General features: G+C 48.1%; 1 protein-coding gene across 2 annotated transcripts in view; it reads left to right on the top strand.

Moving 5' to 3' along the window:
• The window catches only part of LOC115320719 (protein O-linked-mannose beta-1,2-N-acetylglucosaminyltransferase 1), a 276,034-nt gene that overhangs the window by 128,811 nt on the left and 126,161 nt on the right, over nt 1–21,062 (top strand). For both annotated transcript variants that reach the window (XM_042289435.1, XM_042289433.1), the window contains exon 4: nt 16,026–16,148. The gene's annotated coding sequence lies outside the window, so the exon portion shown is untranslated. The remainder of the gene's footprint in view (nt 1–16,025; nt 16,149–21,062) is intronic.

The following is a 21,062-nucleotide window of genomic DNA, read 5'->3' as shown; positions in this document are numbered from 1 at the left end:
GGCGCTAACGAAGCGGACGGAGCCCCGTCGTCTTCGTCGTCGCCCGCTGTCGCGCCCCGGAGTCGAAACCCCATTTGCCGGCTCGTTCTCGGGCCCCTTTTTGGGCAAGTTGAGAGCGTTGTTGTGCGCCCTCAGACCGTTCGTTTGGTAATGAATGACGTGCTAGTGCCACCCGACACCTTTCGCTCTGCCTTGGCGTTTACTTTCACCTTTTTTTTATTTCTCTTTTAGATGCGTTTTAGTTGGAAGCGTCACTCTTTTAAATGGGTTAACGTGTATTGCCCTTGGTGCATGCAGCCATCTTTGTTTTGGTCTGGACTGATCCTATAAACCATGCAGTACAGCCAAAGCTACAAGGGAGAGAGCGTATGCCAACCTGTTCAAGAGAAAGGAAAGGAGGAATGGGAAAGAAGGGCTGGGATTCCTCCTTTCGTTCCTCTATAACAGGTCGGGATGCACTCTCCCCTGTAGCTTTTTCTGTACTGCACGGTTTTAGTGAGACTGAGTATAGCCAGTGACTATATAGGCGAAAGTAAATTACGGTTATAGCGCTGATCTTTCCGGAACATCCCACGAGGCCTCTCGTCTACCCCACATTGCACAGCGCGGCGCGGGGGATTGTGGGGCCGGTCCTATGTACGCTTGGGCCGGCTCGGACGCCCCGCCCCTTACGTCCTGCAAGTGGTCTCCTTCTCTCTTACCACTCGAGTTCAGAACACAGAGGACACACGAATGAGCCGATGCGTTTTGCTACCGGCCTGCTTTCTTTTGCGTTCCGAAATCGCAGAATGCTAAACAAGCACGAACTTCCGTCTATTCGAAGGTATCTTGAATAGAACTTCATGTTTGTTTAGCATTTTGTGATTTTAGAACGCAGAGCGCCGTACATCGGGTCGCCGTCTTTCGTCGAAAGGACGATGCAAGGCGTTTCGTATTTCCGGAATGGTCTATACTGGGCAGGCGTAGACCGTTTTTATTTAAGAAACGAAAAAAGCGCCGTGATTGCCCCAGGGCATGCAGCGAACCCAGTGGGCGAACACCTCTGCCGCTTGTTGTCTGTCAAAGATGTGTTGACGTCATCGTCGGCGTCTCCGAGTCAGCTGAAAAGGGACCAGCAAGGGTCACCTGATACCGCCGATTAGGTCACTTGCTCTCGTTTTCCCTCTTCCCTTCCTCTCCCAAGTTTGGAGGGCAGCACGGTACGGAGCCTGCGGCGAAATTTTGATTTGAAAATGCTCTTGCTATGATTATTAAAAAGAAATTGATATACTTTTAACGGTTCCGTTAAAAAGCATGAAATGTTTTTTAATGGAACCGTCATTCCCCAAATTGTGCCCGTTCGTCCGTGCGTTTCCCGCTAAAGTTAGCGGGGAAATTGACGTCACGAGACTCGAGCACCAATCCAGTGTTCCTACTAGGTTTAGCGGGAAATTTCCTGTCATGTGTTCTGACGTCACGAAACCTACAGGCTAATTCGGTTTTCCCGCTAAATTTAGCGGGAAAATTGACGTCACGTGATCTATACAGCAATTCAGTTTGTCCGCTAAGTTTGACGGGAAATTAATGTCACAACCTGACGTCACGCGATCCATACGCCGATCTGGTTTCCCGCTATATTTAGCGGGCAAGTTGATGCCACGAGATCCTTGTACAATGTCAGTTTCCCTGCTAAATTTAACGGAAAAACAACAAAAATATAGTTCTTTCTTTTCTTCTCGAGACGAGTGTTTAATGTCTTCGAACGAAATTTAAACGACCGCTCCTCAAATACTGTGTTTGATGCCTTATAGAATTTTCAAGATAAAAGTCGCTGTCACTTAGTTTTTAGATGCTTCCATTTAAGCTTTCACATATTCTTGGAATAGACATTTTGCTAAATTACTCAAGCGTGGGTCCACTCACTTCATCTCAAAATACTTCATACCGAGACACACTTCATGTGTCTTGGAATGATACGTCTCGGCATCAAACGTATTTGGCTCAAAGTGTCTGGGATGAAGTGACATGGGATGAAATGAGTGGCCCTTGAAAGGCTCGTGAAAGCCTTCCACGACATTTCATCCCGGACTACTCCGGGATGAAATGTCGTGGCATAGAATGTTCATCGGATAAACTGTCGGGGGATGAAACACCTTGGGATGAATCGCCTTTTGTATGAAGTGCCTGGGATGAAGTGTCCTGGGAGGAAGTGATTAATACCCGTGCCACACGGGCCACTCGAATGCCATTTACAACGAATGACATTCGTGTGATCGGCGAATCAGCTCGCAATCTTTCGCGCGTGGAATGCGCTACGCCCGCAGTGTCGCGCGCTGATTAGCCGTCCGCTCAAATGTCATTCGTTGTAAATGCCTTTCGAGTTGCCCGGTGGCACGGGTATTAAGTATGGTAGAGCCACCCAAACACCATAGAGCGTGCTCGAGTGTAGTTACACGCGGTGCGTTTGGTGGCGCTTGCGAACGCGTGCTAACGCGTGCTGGCGCGGGCTGGCGCGTGCTGGTGCTTGCTGGCGCGTGCGGTAGCAACTGTTCTGAAATGGGATTTTGCATGCGCGTTCATCAATGTCTTATTTTCGTTAATTACGTCGAATCCTTTATGGAAATAAGGTGAGCGCGAGCAGCGCGTGATACCTACGTTCCCAGCATTCTTCTTGATGCTTGGGCAATCTGGCAAAAAGGATCTATTCGCAAACTGGTGCTACTTATTTTGTCGCTTCTTTGTCTCGTGCGTGGTTCTTGCGCGTTCTAATCGGACTGCGCGATCTGATTGGCTGCGGAGTAATGCTCGTGACCCCCCTGTGCTTATCGTTGACAAGTATTGAAGTTCGTGTGATTCCACTTACCTTATTTGCGCCGCGAGGTGGTTCCCCCTCCGTTGCTCGCTGTTTAGGACTGCTACGTCCGGGTCCGTCCGAAAACCGCCGTGGGCTCCGATGGAGGGGAGCCACTCCAAAGCACAGGAATTCCGAAAAAGCGGTTTTTTTTTTATTGGCGTCTCGCCAACACACTTTTCCCATTGGCCAGACAAATAAAAGTAAAGAACGGAGAATGTCGGCACTGTCGAATCAAACAGATTCCCCAAGAGGGCCCATACCGTGCTAGGCAGATTCGTGGGAAGGGGGATGCTGCAAAAAAAAAAAAAGAAAGAGGCTCCGAGGACCAGAGGATCCCCCAACGAGAGAGCGCCCACAGTTCGGGGCCGGTTTATCTAGCCTACGGGAAATGGACGCGCCCGGGGTAGGTAGTCCGGCTCAGCTCGCAGACCGGTCGCGTCCACGATCATTTCCAAGAGTATGCCGGTGGCACGTTTTCCCAAAAGTGCGAGGGAGACACCGCCCTCTTCAAAAAATGCGGCATCGCCTCGTCCCCGGGAAGCCGCCGCCATTGGCGACGTGCGCGATCGAAAGCGTCGCTGTGGTCGGCCTTCCAGGATTGGCCGAATGCTGACTATGACGTCAGCGAAGGATTTCTTATCGACGGGAATAAGAGAAATGTAACTTCAACTTTGACGGTGTTGGCAGTGTTGCATTGAGAGCGCAATGGTTTCAAGCTTCCACCATGCTAATTACAAACACCATCGAACTTGTTATTCGCAATGTAATGACGTCACGAGAGGGAACCATAGGAAGGCGACACGAGAACGTCTCGCCGCTAATATGGCCTACATGTCTAGGCCTAGATAAAGAGACGGTCAACACGTGGTTCCCACAAGTTCGTGTCGTGTTTGCCAACGTTTTTCCATCGCAGGACGTTTTGACGGGTGTCGGTCGTTTCGTTCAACGACTTCAATGGGGACTTTTAACAAACCGTTGCTGTGCTCCGCGTACCGCACTACCGGAGCCTTTGAAACATGCTTCAAGGGCTCCGGTAGTGCGGTACGCGGAACACGGTAACGGTTTCCTAAAAGCCCCTGTTATCCTCGGTTGGCGTTATTATACACCAACACATTGTTTACCAACAAGCCCCCGTTTGCCCACACTGGGCCATGGGGCACTGCGCGTGGGGAGGAATCATAGTTTTGGTTTCTAGGCTAGGTGGCGCAAGATACCACCCGTTATGAAGGGTACAGCCGTTAGCATCCGTCCATCCGAGGGCCAGATTCGCGCGAGGCGAGGCGAAGCTTCTTCGAATGCGCAGTGCCGACAGTAGCGCCACCGCAGTGGCGTGGCGTCGGGGGGGTCGAGTTGGTGGAGTGCGAAACTACCGATTTTCTCCTGCGCTTTGTATGAAGACAAAGCCAAAAACATAAACGACATGTTCTTTTTTCTTCTTTTTTTTTTTTCACTTTCACGTATTAGTTTTTTTGTTTTTTTTTTTTCATTGAACGGAATAACATTAAAGCCCAGTGTTTGGGTGCAGCTGGCTGCTATTGGTAATAGTCAAGAATAAAAAAAGAAAAAAAGAAGGGTGCTAGTTTGTATAGCTTGTGTACTTTTCGTCTGTGTCAACCTTCGCCGATGCGGAACTAACGACTGTTTGCAGGGAACCGGCGACGGTAGCTTAACCCCCTCGGCCAACCTGGAATCTGAGACCGATATAGAAGCTGCACTCTCGCGCGCGTGTACTTTCAGACAAGTGCCTGCTTTTAGTGCAGTCTATTCCGCCTATATCATAGACACGTGGCATGCTTTGGGCGCCCATTGCCGCGGAGAACAATATACGAACGTCTAATTAATCTTTTCTTTTTTTAAATTATGTTATTGCAGCCGGAGCATCATTGTGTTGGCCGACCCGTCTTTGATTGTTTGGGTTTTAAATAGAATATTTACATTGCGTCGTGGCTCGCTTCATCGCTTTTCGTTCCTCGCCTATCGATAACCCCCTTTTTATTATCATGTTGCATTACTCATGCCCAGGTGAAATGTTGTTGACGCACACGTGGCCTGTTCGCTTCTTGTTCCCCTTTTTTTTCCGCACGTGCGTTTCATCAGCTCCTTTAATATTTTTTTCTCGCCGTGTTTACCGGTTGTTGAAACAACGTTAGGAGAGCTGTGAATAGACGAAACACGTACTTTGTTATTTTAACTGACGTTGGACGAAAGCTGCTCGCATGTGCAGCTCGTCAGTTTCTCCCGCTCTGTCTAACACGCTCTTTTATGTTTGTTTCTTTTAACGATGGTCTCGCGGTGCTGAAACTGCAGTGTTATGTTCGGACGAACGGCGGCTCTTTGAAGCGCCCACGCCAGCATTTAACATCCTTCTTTTCACATTTGTATCGTTCCGCAATTTTTTTTTCTTCTCCTTTTTCCTGCGCCCACAATAGCTCCCGGCGTTTGCTGGTTTTAGCTGCGCTTTCTTTTTTCGCCATTGCTTTTATTTTTCACGATGTTGTGTCTGACTGGCGTCCGGCATTCTCCGGCGTGCCTGGGAATAAGCCGGCCGCGCTCGCAGTAAAGACAACAACCATTGGGTAATCCGCCCGATGCAGCTATTGCCTTTGGTCGCTTAGGAATTTCGGCTTTCGGAAGGTTAAGCAGGCAGTTTAAAACGAGTGATCGTAGCGGAACATGACCGAAATCTGTCTGACTTTGGGAGCCAGGCAACCTTCCATCACGTTGCGTTATTTATAATAATATTACGCGTTGATTAGCGTCATTTTATGTTATTTGTTAGACAATTAGCGGACAGTTGAAGAAGTGACAGATTTCTTTCGATGAAAATGCGATTAATGCTAACGTGCAAGCGATCTGGACTAGAATAACGATAATAGCGTAATCCCACACTCTCAGAAAAAAGGGTTATTATTACACCCTTCGTCCCATATAATACACCCGAAAACTTCAATTCGACGTACACCGCCCTATAGTCGAGCACACGGCCCGAAATTTTACGAGGAGCTTGATAGCCGTGTGGTACAACTTATTAAAATAGCCAATGTACGTGTTACTGAATATAAAAAAAATAATCGGGGTTTTCTTGGCCCTACCGCAAAAAACTCAGTGTTTTCTTTGTGTAGTCTTTGATACGTTCTTTAGCTCTTTACAACGTTATATCGCCTTAATATCAAGCCCCTCATAAAATATGGGGCCGTCTGTTCGACTATACTGCGCTGTACGTCGAAATGAAATTTTGGGGTGTATTATATGGGACAAAAGGGTGTAAGGTGATACCTTTTTTTTTTAGAGTGCAGGAGAAGGGGAAACCAAGGGGGACAAAGGACAAACACAAATCTCCAAATACAGCTTTACTTTTACTCTAGTATCACGCGCGTACAAAACTGAGCCTAAATCCGTGATTACGAGGCTCATAATTTCTGGTTTTGATCGATGTTAACGGCTTAATAAAGTATTTTACTCTCTTTATTTTTTTATTATTTCCAGCTCGTATCTTTGTTTTTGTATTTTTTTAGTTTATCGAATAGTCGTTGTTTTGGTACGTTTTGTCCACATGAGCCTGCGCGCATTATTACCTACATAAAGACAATAAAAGACGGCGGATGGTTTCGTATTCTTTTTTGTGTGTGTTTGTGTGAGTGGGATGAACCTTTGTAAAACGCCGTCGCTGCAGTAGCCTGGAGACACGATCAACTAAAGAACTCAGGCTTGTCACGGGGATTAAATAATCGTCCCGTGGCCAATGAGGTTTCCGCATCAACCCATAGGATTGCCAAAGAAGCTCGAAGGAAATACGCCGCGCCCTAATTTTCTCAAGTTGTCTTCGATTCCGGAGTGCGGCGTGGATCCATGATGGATCCAAGCCGCACTGCGGGAAGCGACTCTCGCTTCTGCAGGAAAAGCCCGATGGCGCAGAGGACGTGGCTGTGAGGCGCCGCGCTGCGGCGTGCTGAGCGGAAAAGATATAGTGCGGCGATACGCCGCGCGTGCGCCGTCATCATGTCATTTGTTTCCTTTTTCTCTCTGTCCCCTCGGTAGAACGTAGTGGCCGACGTAAGCGTCGTCCTTTCGCGAGCCGTAGCTGCGTGTTGTTGTCTGGTTCGAGTTGCCCGGATGTGCAGGTCGCGTATCACTCCGCGAGTGGCGCAGACGCTCAATCGTCCTCCGCGTCGTCTGCTTCCCAGACTTTGGAAACGCGTTTTAAATCATCCCTCGCGTTATAGAACGCCGCGATTATGCCGTACCCAGTGGCTATACACATAACGTTCAGTGGTCAAGGAGCCTTGCGGTTTGTTCGATTCTAGTGTAGTATGTATATTTCGCGAACGCGAAGCGAGAAACATGATCCGCCCGAAAATCGGCTCCTACAAGGTCGTTTTCCCCGCATGAAGTTTGGATCTAGATCGGCGTGAACTGGCTTTTGGCAATGGCGTGAAAGTTGAGGTGCTCTTTGCGTATAGCTTTCGCGGGACTTCGAGGAACGGATCAGAAGATTGTCCTGACACTGCTCTAGAATGAGCGAGAAACAAAGGTACGGCCACAGCCACTCGATTAGGACTCCGTGGTACGGCAGTGATGCCGGAAGTATCTAATGCGCGGGGGAGGGGGAGGAGGAGGAGGAGGAGGAGGAGGGGAGATATTATTTGGTATCACTTTTTCTTATTGCTTATTTACTTTATGTTTTCTTTCATATATTACAATTTGAACTTCGTTTACTACCCTCGCGGCTTCCTTTCTACATCTCATTACGTCGTGTGACGAGCGCCTGCTGTTTTACCTGCCTGACGTGACGTAATCAAGCGCCTGGCGTGTCCCTTCCAAGCATTCTTATAGCAAAGCTCTGCCCCCCCCCCCCCCCCCCCCCCCCCCTCCTCCCCGGTTTCGACGGCATCCCTGAACAAAAAGTATATCATCCCAGACATGATACCGTTCCTCTGGCATTTTGCATACCTCAAAGGGGAGTATGCTGGTAAAATGAGAATTCTCCACGATTATCCAAGCTTGATGTTGCTTAACTTTATGAGATGCATCTTTTTGGGTAGTACGTCTGCTTATAAGGTTGTTTCAATCACTACATGGGGCGTGGTTTTAATGCGCGGGCCATTTACATGCTCGTCGCTGCACCGTGGCCGCGGAACCTTGAATATTTCGTTCGCGGCATTACTATTACGAATGCGAAAGAATTAAGTGCCACCCTGGCACGAACTGGAGACGCCACGCAAGATGTACGCTTTATACTGCTGCGGCCCATCTGGCCTTGATTACGTTTTGAGCATCCTGACATACGCCCGTCTTCTGTTTGCACTCCTGTGGCAGCACATCCGCCTCTGTCGTTCTTTTGTACATTCCCTATTGCACCGGTCGTCCCGTCAGCACACTCTCCGGCCTTAGCATTCCTGGGCGGACACCGCCGAGAACGTGATGGGAAAGTCAGCTCCGAATTCGTCTTCGTGGACTCCTCGACATCTTCACCATTAACTTGTTATTATACGCTTCTTTTCTCTCGTGTCTTCGAGTGCGTTGTGCTGACCGGAATACCGTCGTGACGAAGACCGAAACGGACAAAAAAGAAAAATATTTAGCGCCGCTGTTGCAGATGATTATTAATTCCACAAGGTTGTTGCGCTTCGTTTGTGTGTGTAATTTTATTTCTTAGAACGTATGCTTGCGTAAACGTGTTTTTTTTTTCTCGTGTTTGTATTTGTGCTGTGTGTTTGTGTGTGTGTTGAAGTGCGTGGTAGCACATTTCTCTTTGCATTCTAGTGCGTGTTTGAGATGTGAACTTGTTTGTATGCGTACGCGCGTGCATGTGTGGATGTGCGCGTGTTGCACATATGTGTGTGTGTGTGTGTGTGTCAAAGCACCTTTCTCTGCTTTCTAATGCGCGTATTTTATATGTGTACGTGTATCTGTCGCTCTGTGTTCAGACGTGGGCGCTTGTTTTGGGGCTGATGGTTCCGGTTTTGTCTTCGTTGAAAACGCTGACTATCTCGTTATTCCTTGTATACGACATCAATATTTTTTTTCGGTGTTACGCGGATTTTTTTATTATTATTATTTTTTTTTTTTCATGGCTGAGGCGTTGGAGGGAAAATGAGCTTCTTTTCGCGCTTTCGCGCTTTGCGGCGTCTTTGTTTTTATTTTTGGGAGCCGTTGCCCGGATCTGGGGTTTCGAGCGAAAAGAAAATAAAGCCCCAGATGGAAGGAAAAAAATGTTCGCCCGAAGCAGGTTCTTAACGAGGCCGTTCATGGACGACTGACGTGCCCAGATTTTCAGGCGTCTTATCCAGAACCTTGTTTCGTTGTTCTTGTTTTTTTTTTTCGCGAGATACAAACTTTATATTTCCGTGCATGTATCCCCATTTGTGGCATTTTGTTTTGTCTTTGGTTTTTCTCCGAGTCGATTTCAGGAGATCAGGGGGATGACTTCTCCCATCAAGAAGGAAAACATACAAATTGCCGGGCTAGCTGCTTCTGTTTTGCGGAGTCTATGTATACCTTACATCAAGTCATGAATACTGACGCTCAGACGTTACTGGACGAACAAAAGAACAAAAGGACTTGTCCGTCGTTGTGTTTATATTTTCAGCAACGTCTAATTGGAACGAGCGTGCTCACCCTCAGCTTTGTGCGTATGATAAATTTTTATTCTATTGGGTTAAGACCGGGAGGTTGTTTTTATGTACGATTATAACCCGAAACCGCTTCTCCGTGACTGTCTAGGCAACATAATGAATTTGCACGTTATCCGCGCAGACAAACGCGGCACAATCACTCAGTTTTGGAACTCATAAGCGCAGCGAGTAGGTGCCGTTTGGCTAGTTTATGCCTTTATAGGTCTTCTGCGTGTATCGAGGTACGAAGAATCTAAGAAGGTATGCGCGAAAAATGTACCGATCTAGTGGCTCGAGCACGGAACATCGCAAGCAGCGCAGATGTCACCGTGTGACCAAAGGGGCGTGAAGTGCTGTCTTCTCTCCTGCACCTCGATGGAGGCTGCAGCGTACTCCGGTTGCGGTGCACTGTCATGCTCCGCGAGATATTATGGTCCATGGGGATGCAACAACTCTCGTTCTTCCTCGAACTCCTCGAGATTCCCGCTGGAATGCAGGGCAGCGTTAGCGGTGGTCATCCGTCTCTGCCAATCAGCGTTGCCGCTGGCGCGGTTGGCGGCGGAAACATGATGGACGACCCCGCGGATGCCACAGTGTTGCCTGTCGCACTCTAGGAGCTGCTGATCATTTTTTTTTTTGTGCCGATTTATTATATAGTTCGTGTCCCGACGTTCGTCTCGGGAGAAAAGGACGGGAAAAAGTAATAGTTTTGCTACACGAAGCTCAATTTACCGGCAAATATAGCGTTTATATATGATCGGCGATAAAGACGGTTTCATCCGATTAAATTGAATATAACCCTTCTTGTGCTTTTACGAACACGGTCGAATTTGTTAGTGCGTTTGAGTGTTTGTATGTTTTTTACAATACGAAAAAGTAACTTCCAGGTCACGTTTTTTTTAAAGCTTGATGCGTTTATTTTATTGCGTCTATGTTTCCACAGTGGTGTTGTTTTCGTTTATTCGTTATGCCCCAGAGGTCGAAACTCTCGCGTATATTAATTAGAGTTCACATATAAATATATTAAAAAAAAAAATTTAAAGACGTTTTCAAATCACTGTAACGCGAAATTTGAGCGCAGCTCTTGAGGAGGAGAGGAGGGTACGGAGGGGGGTATACCCTCCTCTTCCTCTGTACTCGTCCTCCTCGTCCTCGATCCTCCTGCTCCGCACGTGACGTCAATTTTCCCGCTAATTCTAGCGGAGAAACTGAATTGGTTCATAGGTGACGTGACACCAAGTCATGCGAGTTAATTTTCCCGCTAAATTTACCGGGGAATCGAGTGTGTGTACATGTAGGTCACGTGACGTGAATTTTTCCGCTAAATTTAGCAGGGTTACGCCGACGCCGACTTCGCGAAAGCCGGAAACGGGCGCCTAAGAGCTGCGCTCTAAAACTCAATCTTCAATCAATATTTTAGAAAGATCACATTGACACGGCATGGACTATTTGCTCTTGCATAGTGCCTATTAGCGGCGAGATGTTTTGGTGGCGCCCTCCTATGGTTCCCCCTTGTGACGTCACTACCTTGCGAACAACAAGTTCGATGGTGTTTGTAAATAGCATGGTGGAAGCCTGAAATCATTGCGCTCTCAAAGCAACACTGCCAACACCGTCGAAATTAAAGTTCTTTCATTCCTCTTATTTTCGTCGATGGTATACCCTTTCCGACGTCATAGTCAGCTTTTGGACCAATCGTGGAAGGCCGACCACAGCGACGTTTTCGGTCGCGCACGCCGCCAATAGGGAGTATTCAGTGGACGCCATATATTTGTGGGTGCTGTTTAGAGCGCATGCTCAGAACAAGCTCACATCAATAGGCGGCTAAGACCGGCACTCTCGATGGTGCGGAATGTACGGTTGCAAAAGAACCGTGGAAGCTCGCCGTCAGCACGCGCTCAGCATTGGCGCACACAGCTATGCACCCATTCCGGTTTCGAGGTTGACGGTGAGCTTCGAGTGTAGATCTATAAGGAGTATTCACTGGGCGCCATATTTGTGGGTGCTGTCTAAAGCGCATGCTCAGGACGAGCCCCCATTAATAGGCTGCTAAGACCGGCCATTTTGACGGTGTGGAATGCACGGTGCGAAAGAGCCCTGGAAGCTCGCCATCAGCACGCGCTCAGCAGTCGCGCACACAGCTATGGCCGCCAGTGAACACTCCCTACAGAGCTGCTCGGGGCTTTGCACACAATACGTGTCTCGGCTACTCTTCAAGACTTCAGGCCAGTCTACGAATCCCAGTGGCAGAACCCAGAACGACGTCGTCTCCGTTATATTCCCAGAGCATCGCGTGCAATCACTGCAGCGAGTGCGGCGCAATTCTAGGGACTTTAACCGAGAAGCCCCGTGTTCCCTGTTTCCTCTCCCTCGGCTCATCACCGCGGCGGGCGCGACGTACCCTCGCGAGCTCCAGTTTTATCCAGTGCGCGATGAACCGCGTCCACGAAGCCCCTGAAATCAACCGTGACGAGCGAGGTGCCCTTTCCGCGAGAGTCTGGCGTCGCCTCAGCAATCCCCAAAGTTGGACGTCTTTCCCTGCCTTCAATTTCGCCTTCTGACATTTCACCCAGTAATGTACACGTTACACGAAAAAAGGAATCGATTAATATTGCAATTGCTCTCGGTTAAAAAGTGTTTAATTAAATGTGCTCGATTACTTGAAGAGATAAGTAATTGATTGTCATTTGAACAATAGTAACCGTTACTTTTCCGATTGCTTCAGATTTTCAAAATGGCGCGGCGCCGTGACGTCAGAGCTCAACCCTCTGACGTCACGGCACCGCGCTGCTGTAGGAATTGCGCATGCGCAGACGAATGACGCGAATGATGCGCGCGCGCGCTGCCCGCGCCCGGTGTGGGCAAACGCGCAGGCTCGTTTGTAAACAACGCGTTGGTAGCTTTGGATCGGGAACAGTCGTGAACCGACGCACCCTGGATAACAAGGCCGCGCTGGTGGGGTTTTTACGTCATCTACCGAAGGCCGGCGTGTTTCTGTGTCGAATCTGCTCCTCGCGCCGGTAGAGCACGTCGAAGATCCAGCAGTACGGCCTTGTTATCCAGAAAGTCCCCCTTCCCTTTCACTCGCTGTCTACCTCTTCCTACTGAAAAGAAAAAAAAAAAAAAAGTTTCCTTATTTTTTTTTTTTTTTTCTGATTTTCTCATTCTTACTTATTTGCTTTATTCCTTCTCCCACTGGTAGAAACATTAGTTTCGGAACAGTCCTGTCTGTTTGAGCGTTTTTTTTTTCGTCAATTTTTAGATTCCCGTTTTCATTTGGGAAAAGTTTTACTGCTTCTCCCCTTTCTCTTCCCTCTTAGTTATGATCACGTTCATCTCGCTCATTACCGCTTCTTCTACGGAAGATTGCGAATTCTTTTCCCCTTTGTGCTTTTTTCTGTTTTCATGGTTAAAGTTCCCCTCTCGCACTGGAGCATCATCCGATCTGCCTGCATAGTAGAATTTTTTTTTGTAACTCTCTCTCTCTTTCTCTTTCTCTCTCGGGACAACCGTAGGCCTCAGAGGTCTCGATATTAATAAAAACGCCTTCCCCATTACCACACTGGAGGAAAGTCGGCGCTCCCTCTTTTCTTATGTTCCCCATTTCCCTCACACTGAGTCACCCTTTCCCCGCGCACTATGGGGACGCCCCCTTTCCCTTCGGTACGTGTGCGTGGGTGGCTGGGGGAGGCCGCCGCTTTGGTGCGGCAACTCGGCGGTGTGTCGGAAACGCGGTAATGGCTTTTAAATGTTTTCCGGAGGCCACACCCGGCGCCCGGAAGAAAGTCACCTCCTCCCTTCTTTCCTCGTTTTCCTCCTTTTCTCCTCCGCTGTCTCATCATTTGCTCCCCCCTTTTCTGCCACTTTTCCGGTCTCGCCCTCTCTCTCTCTCTCTCTCTCTCTCTCTCTCAAGTTCGGGACTTTAGGCAGCAGCAGAATATATCCCGGTCCTTTTCCTTAGCCTATTTTAGGGATGCAGTCGTGGTCGCGAGGAACTCGAACACGTGATCTTGTTTCGACTCCGTTCGATGGCGATGTGCGTATAAAATAATATGTACGTTTAGTTATGCTTGTATATTAGAATCTTCAGACAAGGGTTTCTCCTGTCGCTAGCGGCAAACATCTACAAAAAAAGAAAAAGAAAAGCTTTTTTTTTTTTTTACCCGATTTCAGGTTAGGGGGACATAATATAGGGGCCTAATCGTCACGATATTTCCGTTGACTAACTAAAATTTGTTAACTGTCTTTTTAATTATGGAATATAAAGACAGGGTCCCAATCAGAAACGTGCAGAGCGTTAATCGAAAACTACGAAATAAATTTGCTTTAGAAAGGCATGAGGGGGGCGCGTGGGTGGCGCGGTGCTGAGCTAAAGCTACCACTCGTGCGACGCATGCAGTGTTGGCTGGGCGAAAATGCGAATGATGAGAGGCGGAAAAGCCGTGCGGGCGCCTTTTCGCGGCACTAGCTTCGCGCCTGCTGCCCCAAATCTTGCTAATATTTACCTATTTAGTGGTCTTTGATGACGCCCAGAAAGTTTCTGAATGACCCCATATCTTTATCTTCGATAATTACACACTTAGTCTACAAATCTTAGTCAGTTAACTGTCTTGTCGTGGCGAATGTTCCCCCCATATTATGCCCCCCCCCCCCCCCCCCCCCCCCCGGGCCGTATAACTCACTTGCAGAAACCAAAATAATGTGACTTTCAAGGTTTTTTTTTAATTTTTTTTTTTACGAATTTGTAAAGAATAAAAAAAATAAAATATATTAGGTGAATAATAATTGCCGACATTAAAAAGATTGGCTAAGTTTCGCATGAATCCACCCGATTTAAAAGCGTTCAGCCGAACGGATCCGTGGATTCATTCAGCGCATTGACACGAATCGGAAGCAAAAGGAAGGAAAGTACAAGAATGGCCTTCCGTTAGACTTTGGCTGCGCATGTGTCGAAGTGTTTTCAGAGGCAGAAAGCACGCGCTGGAGGTGATGCATGTATTGCATTCTTATCATGTCACCGACTAGGTGTGTTTTTGTACGGGATTCTTTGGATGATCCCTCTTGCCATACATTTTAGCGGCAGCCTGGCTCTTTGTGGTCCCGTCCGTAACTCGCGCTTTCGGTGGTTCGAAAAAAAAAAAAACGTGTTGCATCTTATTTTGTATAAGCTTCCGAACTAAGCTTTATAGCGGTGTTCTAGCAGAATGGGCGCGGATGTGAGTTTCTTCGAAAATAGCCGATTTTTTCTGAGATTTCTCCTTTCCCCCCGAGAGAAGAGTGTTATTGCTCTGATGCCTTTTTCTTGGACTGCTCCGGTGCTCGGTATTTTCTTTAGCGGGATATTGGTCCGGCTCGCGAAGCGAAATCGGTTTCTTTTCAGAAATCTGTTTTGTTCGTAGACGGTCGCTTCGCGGAGCTGGTTATATAACAGCGTTGCCACATCATCTGCCGAATCCCCTTTTGTTTATTCAGCGAGCCTTTGTTTTCGAGAAACGTCGATAACCTTCGTGATACCGACTCTATTATTGTTCCCTAAGAAACCCTTTCTGATTTCTACTAGCTAATTTTTTTAAAAACTTGTTCATTCTTTTTTTTTTTTTTTTCTGCTACGAGCAGCTTTTATTTTCGGGATAGTGCTATATAACAGAAGTGCGCGAGTGATATGAGAAATCATTGTTGAAACGCGCACATACCGTTCAGTGAGAATTTGCACGGCAATATATGCGCGCTATAAAGGCGAGAAAGCCCGAATTGTAGTCTAGCTTTGTTTGCGAGCTTCCTCGTATTAGCTGTGCGAAAGCGCCAGCAGGAAGGCACACGCAGCTGAAGAGGCTGTCTAGGTAAAATGGCTGTGCATACACGGGCGGTAATTTCTTTCCTTTATTTAGAGTTTTATCAAATTTAGGAGAATCGGAAAATGAACAAAAAATGAGCTCCGACACCTTCAGAGTTTAATTTAAAAAAAAATCTTTCAGTTTTTCTACTCTGGTGAAGAAGAAAGACCAGCGGAGCTGTACAGTGGAAAGTAATGGCCGGCCGCAAGTCGGCAAGCCAGAGCGGAGAGGCTGCCGCCATCTATGAGTGACGGTGGCAAACCAGATACGTGGCTTGCCGCCGTCGCTCATAGATGGCGGTAGGTGTCCAGAGTTCGGTGTCTTCATTTCTTTGCGGGGGACACAATCCAGGGGAAATTAGCCCTGAAAAGCTCCGCTGTAAAAAAAAGAAAGCGACGTTCGACGATACGGAACCATAACTATAATTAACCTGAAATCTCTCAAAATCACTCTAGTGTTCTCGAAATTACTCTTCGTTGGGCTGACTCCCGGCCGTCGTATAGGTGTTGTCATAATAATACGCCCCGGAGCGAACCTGTAGTTCGGGACCTGTGTTTCTCTTCGTTTCTCGTCAAACACGTCTGAAAGGCATTAATATATATATATATATATATACTGTGTGTGTTATGTACCCTTTCGAGCGTGTATTCGTGCCTCGCTCTCTGCCTCTCCCCGAAGGATACGTCGCGACGTTTGTTTTCCACGTCGTGCCGTATGTGTTTAACTCGGCGCCTTCTTTTGTAGGTCGTCCGGAGAACGCGGAGGAGAAGGTTCTCCTCCGGTCACGCGGCGGTCATCAGCATTCGCCGTCCCGCGGAGAGCAGAAGCGCCGGATGAGAGCGCCGGCCGCCGTCCACGACTGACCCCGTGAGTCTGATTGCGCGTAGACTCTCGCCCCTCTCCAACCCCCTCGTCGTTTCTGTTTCTTTATCCCCCCTCATCCATCGCCGCCGCCGCCGCATCCGTACTGCTATTTGCTGCGTTATTTTCGCGCCGATTCTTTTCTTTGTACGTGTGTGTGTTGGTGGTGGTTGGCGGCGTTCTGGCGATGGGAATGTTTTGTCGGTTGTATACGTCGTGGTTCTTCCCTTCGGCGCCCCCTCGGTGACGCCGGCGTGGAAGGAGAGCTTATGCTAATCGGGTTGCATAAGATCACGGACGTCTAGTCTTGGGAACGGAATCCTATCGGAGAGTCACTTTCTTCCCCTCTCGTTCTGTCTTTCTTTTCACGCTCTCTGACTTTGTGTGTATTCTTCATTTTGTTTGTCACTCGTTTCTAATCAGAAATGATAGAATGGAATGCGCGGAAAGAAAAGTCCCCCTCCCAAGAAGACAGCAAGGAAACAGCGCTGTTGTCTGTCAGCCTTCTTTTACGTTGTCAGTGTCGTTGTGCTGTTTGTACTTTTAAGAATGAACTGCCAACTAACACATTCATCTACGTTATTCAAGCCCCCCCCCCCCCCCCCCCCTACTACAAGCTGTGCATTACGTGGTTCCCGCGTGGACTGTCCGTCATCGAGTGGTCTATCTGGAGACGCCGGTATCTTAGTGAGCTTCTTCGACTGCGACGTGTGATTACGGTTTTTTTTTTTTCTTTTTTTTTTTTTTTAGGTTCGAGCACAGAGTTCGCGTTTGGCGAGATCCTTCCGGTATTTACGTCATTCCTTTTAGGTACGCGCAACAGTTGCAGTGATTTATGTGCTACGAAGAAGTCGGGCGCGCACCGAACAAAGCGCTCCTGTTACAGCTAAAGGAATGCTGTTCTGGGAGGCTTCTCTATTTTCATACTGCCTTCACGGGGCTCTTTTCTTTCCTTTCTTATTGCTTTGGGGGACGCTGCTCTCACTCCCGACGATTTCTCCTCATCGCCAAAGGGGTAGGTAACCGGTACGACTTGCGTGGAAGACGAGGCCTTTGCCCTCCCTGACGTCATCACGAGTGGACCCACGCAGCGCCGCCTTTAGCTTGCGTCGGCATCGCCTCCAGCGCATCTCGCAGCGCCTCGCAACAAGCGCGACGCTATCACGCGACGACGCCAGGACGGACGCTGTAGCTCGAGCTTCAGCGTGTTCGGAGCTTGGGGTAGGTCGGGGATCCACTAACGATGACGTAATGCGCAGGCCTTGTCCTCTAGCTGGTATAGACCGATCCCAGGAAACGGGCGCATCTATTTACATGTACCGAGCGGTGGGGAGAAATACTTCACGATTTTCGTAAGAAGGAAATAAAACGGCAACCTTCGTCGCTGTTCCTACTCTAAACGCTGATCGGAAATTCCGGTTCGCACTTTCCACTTTTCCCTCTCTTTCTCCTCTCCCCCATCCTACCCTGCCCACCGTTGCCTGTTTCCTCCTCTCCCCTGGTGAGGAAGATCTTCTGCCTTGCAGAATCTCGAGTCTGGTGGTCGGCCTTTAACAATGAAGTAAACTTTCCTTCGGTTTTGTACGTGGTCTTTTCTACCGCGTTGGTGCACCTATAGAAGCCAGAACAGAAAACTGTTTCGGCAGGCTCGCTCTCCAGAAAGCGCCTGGTGGTCAAGGTGACGAAGCGGTGAAAGTAGGTCGAAAAACACGCGATGAAAATCGCGAGAAGCGAGCCGGCTCTTGACCCACACCTACGCAGAAACTTCGCACGTTCCACGACATATAATGAGTGTATACTCTTTTATTTTGCATCTCCGAGGGAACATTACGCGATATTTCCTCGGCGCCGGAACATTAGGAGTGTGGCCACATGTGGTCGAGAGTGGTCGCAGGACCCGCGTGTTTTAAGTCGCACTGCTCATGCATTGTATACAAAAGTCACGGTCTGCAGACATGATGACGTCTGCGTATTCGTCTCAAGTATGTTCCAAGGCTTCGTTCATGCATCGAGCGTGTCTACAGGCAGTTTTTTTTTGTCTGACCAATGTGACCAGGAGCGGATTTAAAGGGGCGACTTCTTACGAAAAACACGACCGTATACACCGGCTTTGTTTATGAAGATATGTTTAGTGTTTGTTGAAATGACACTTAGTAAGTAGACAAAACACATCCGGCAATGCTTCGCGCGTAACGTCAAATCTTGATCCGTCTTTTTTTTCTTTTTTTATGATGCGTTTGCAGTGTGAGTGAGGGGATTCCTCAGGAATTGACACTAGTGTGTGTGTGTGTGTGTGTGTGTGTGTGTGTGTGTGTGTGTGTGTGCGTGTGCGTGTGCGTGTGCGTGTGCGTGTGTGTGTGTGTGTGTGTGTGTGTGTGGGGAGGGGGGGTGTCTAAGTTTTTAGGGGGAAGGAGCGGCATTGAGAATGGACGAGTCGTTGCGGATTAAGTTGGTGTATAGGGAAATCACTGGTTTGACCGCCGGCTTTGCGGCGCACGAAAGATGTAATCGGCGACGAGAGAGGGAGTTTCGCTCGCTGCACTTGCAGCACGTAAAGTCCATTCGCGCGTGTAGCGTAAGCGTCGGAACCTCGTGACCTCAATGATTGGTGCCTTCCCAAGGCGCCTATCGGTCGAAAGATGGGCCTTACGTGGACGGAAAATTAGGGCCAACGGCTGAGCCAACAGAACGAACGTCCCGCGTCCATTGGCCGTTGCGTCTCAACTCGCACGCGCCCGGCCAGTTCCTCGGCAGACTAATCGCGAAGCGATCGAGGTTGATGCATCAACCGGGACATCTTTCCCTCGAAACAACGGCCGTTGATTGCGCATTGTAACGCCTCCCAAGCTATTCAGAACCTTAAGACTGGGTACTCCGGCGGTTCTCGAGCTGCCCATACTCATTTCTGTAATGTGGATGTCGACTTTTCAGTTAAAACCGAGAAGATTACGGTTTTCTTATAAGCGCGAGCGTATATTTTCCTTTTTGTTGTTTGGTGGACGTAATCGTGGCGTGCCGAAGAAGGTCGACGTCTCGGAGGATCCGCTCTTCTTCCGCAGCCGGGTGCGCGGACGAGGAAGTGCCTCGAGCGGGGCGCGTATTTCGATTCAAAGCGAACGACGACGCAGAAATCATAAAAAGCGCCGGGAGAAAGAAATAAAATGGCCAAAGGTCGTCACCTTGTTCTTCCCCATCCCCCTCTCTCTTTGTTCGCAGTGCCTACTCTCTCTCTCTCTCTCTCTCGTCCCCGTTTGGAAGAAGAAGTCGAAGGTCGTGTACCGTTTCGTGTGTGAGCCAGTTTAATGGCCACTTCGTTTATTGTCTGCCCGCGTTGCAGGTTACCTTCAAGTCTAGCTCTGGTTTGGATTTAGGAGTAAAGGTTTCGGTTCGGTGTTTACCGAAAAACGCCGATATGTCTACGGTGAATTGTGTATCTCGTTTATGCCGGTGGGTAAGAGGTAATAAATATAACGTTTTGGTTATTTTTGTTCTAGGAATAATGAATGAAAGTTCGGCGCTTCTACAGCCGGTAGAATGGTGGGAATAGTGGAGCATAAAACTTGACTGCATCATGGCTGAGCCAAGGTCATCGAAGAACCAGAGTTAAAAGACAAAGACCACCCGAGACATTTCTGCTTAGAACTTGGAAGTGAGAGTTTTGGGTCCGGAGGCCTCCGAAAATCGTCGATATGTTAAGTGTACAAAGAATTATATACTTACGTGTATCGATGAAAAAATGAAGGTAATATCGTAATAAATATTAAATTTTTTAGACCACCTTTGAATACATAGTATTGTCAGTAAGAAGGGAGAGAGAAAAAAAATGGTTGGCCTTGAATTGAGCCCACAAAATGGTGGTATACCACCATTTGTAGGCTGTGCATTAATGCTTTCGGGTTAACACACGCCTGTTACCTAATAACAGCCGCGTATTACGTACACGACGAAGTACGCATTTCGGTCTATCGTAGAAAGAAGAAAAACAATTCAGTTTCTAATAAATTTTACACACTCGATAACAATTTTCAGTTTCTTTCTATAAATACGAAGAAAGAAACGTTTGGTGCCACCCGACCACACAAAATGGCAGAGAACGTAGTTCCGCCATTTTGAATTTAAGCTTCCCGGTAGCCGAGCCGAGGCGATCCAAGAATCCAAGACGTAGATCATCGAAGTAGACCTGTGCGCCGCCGCGCCGCGCCGCCGCCGCCGCCTGTTTTGCTCCCGCCGCCGTGCGCCGCCGCCGGAATCCCCAGAGCCAGCACGCCGCCGCCGCCGCCGCACAATAAATCCGGCGCGCCGCCGGCGCCACCGTCTTCCTTTTTTTTTTTTTTTTTTTTTTTTTTTGGTGGGGGGGGGGGGGGGGGGGGGGTATTGGTGTTGTTTTTTTTCTACTTCTGTATGAGTTTTACTTACTATATTATGCATAAAAATGAATAGATTTTTTTTTGCCTTTCATTTTTACTCCTGTAAATATATCAATAAATGTAGAAGTTCCATAAAAAATGGAGACACGGAACGATAAAAAAAACGAACAAAATAACAAGTCTCAAACACCGTTCGTTGTTTATTTGAACAACGAACGTTGTTACACATACCTCAAAACCCTCACCACCAAAAAAGAAACACCTACTCTTCCCTAGGTCACCGAGAGCCGGACACTCAGACAGAACCCATATGATTCATGATTCAGACATATCTAAATGATTCACACCAACCAGTCATCCTGATGACCTTGCTTGAGGGCTGACCAGCCACATGCGATAACAGGAAACTCCAGCTCCAGCACAGCCCTTACAATTTTTAGAAAACAGACACAAAAAACGCCTCATGTCACTGTCCAGTGCCAAGGACGGTGTGCTTACTCAATTACCAGAGGTCAAAATACGCATGGTCTCCCTCAGAACTCTCCTACCATTG

Source organism: Ixodes scapularis, unplaced genomic scaffold, assembly GCF_016920785.2.
Source record: "Ixodes scapularis isolate PalLabHiFi unplaced genomic scaffold, ASM1692078v2 PGA_scaffold12__126_contigs__length_90152505, whole genome shotgun sequence".
NCBI lineage: Eukaryota > Metazoa > Arthropoda > Arachnida > Ixodida > Ixodidae > Ixodes > Ixodes scapularis.
The sequence above is the reverse complement of the archived record's forward strand: the minus strand, read 5'-3'. Positions and strand labels throughout refer to the sequence as shown.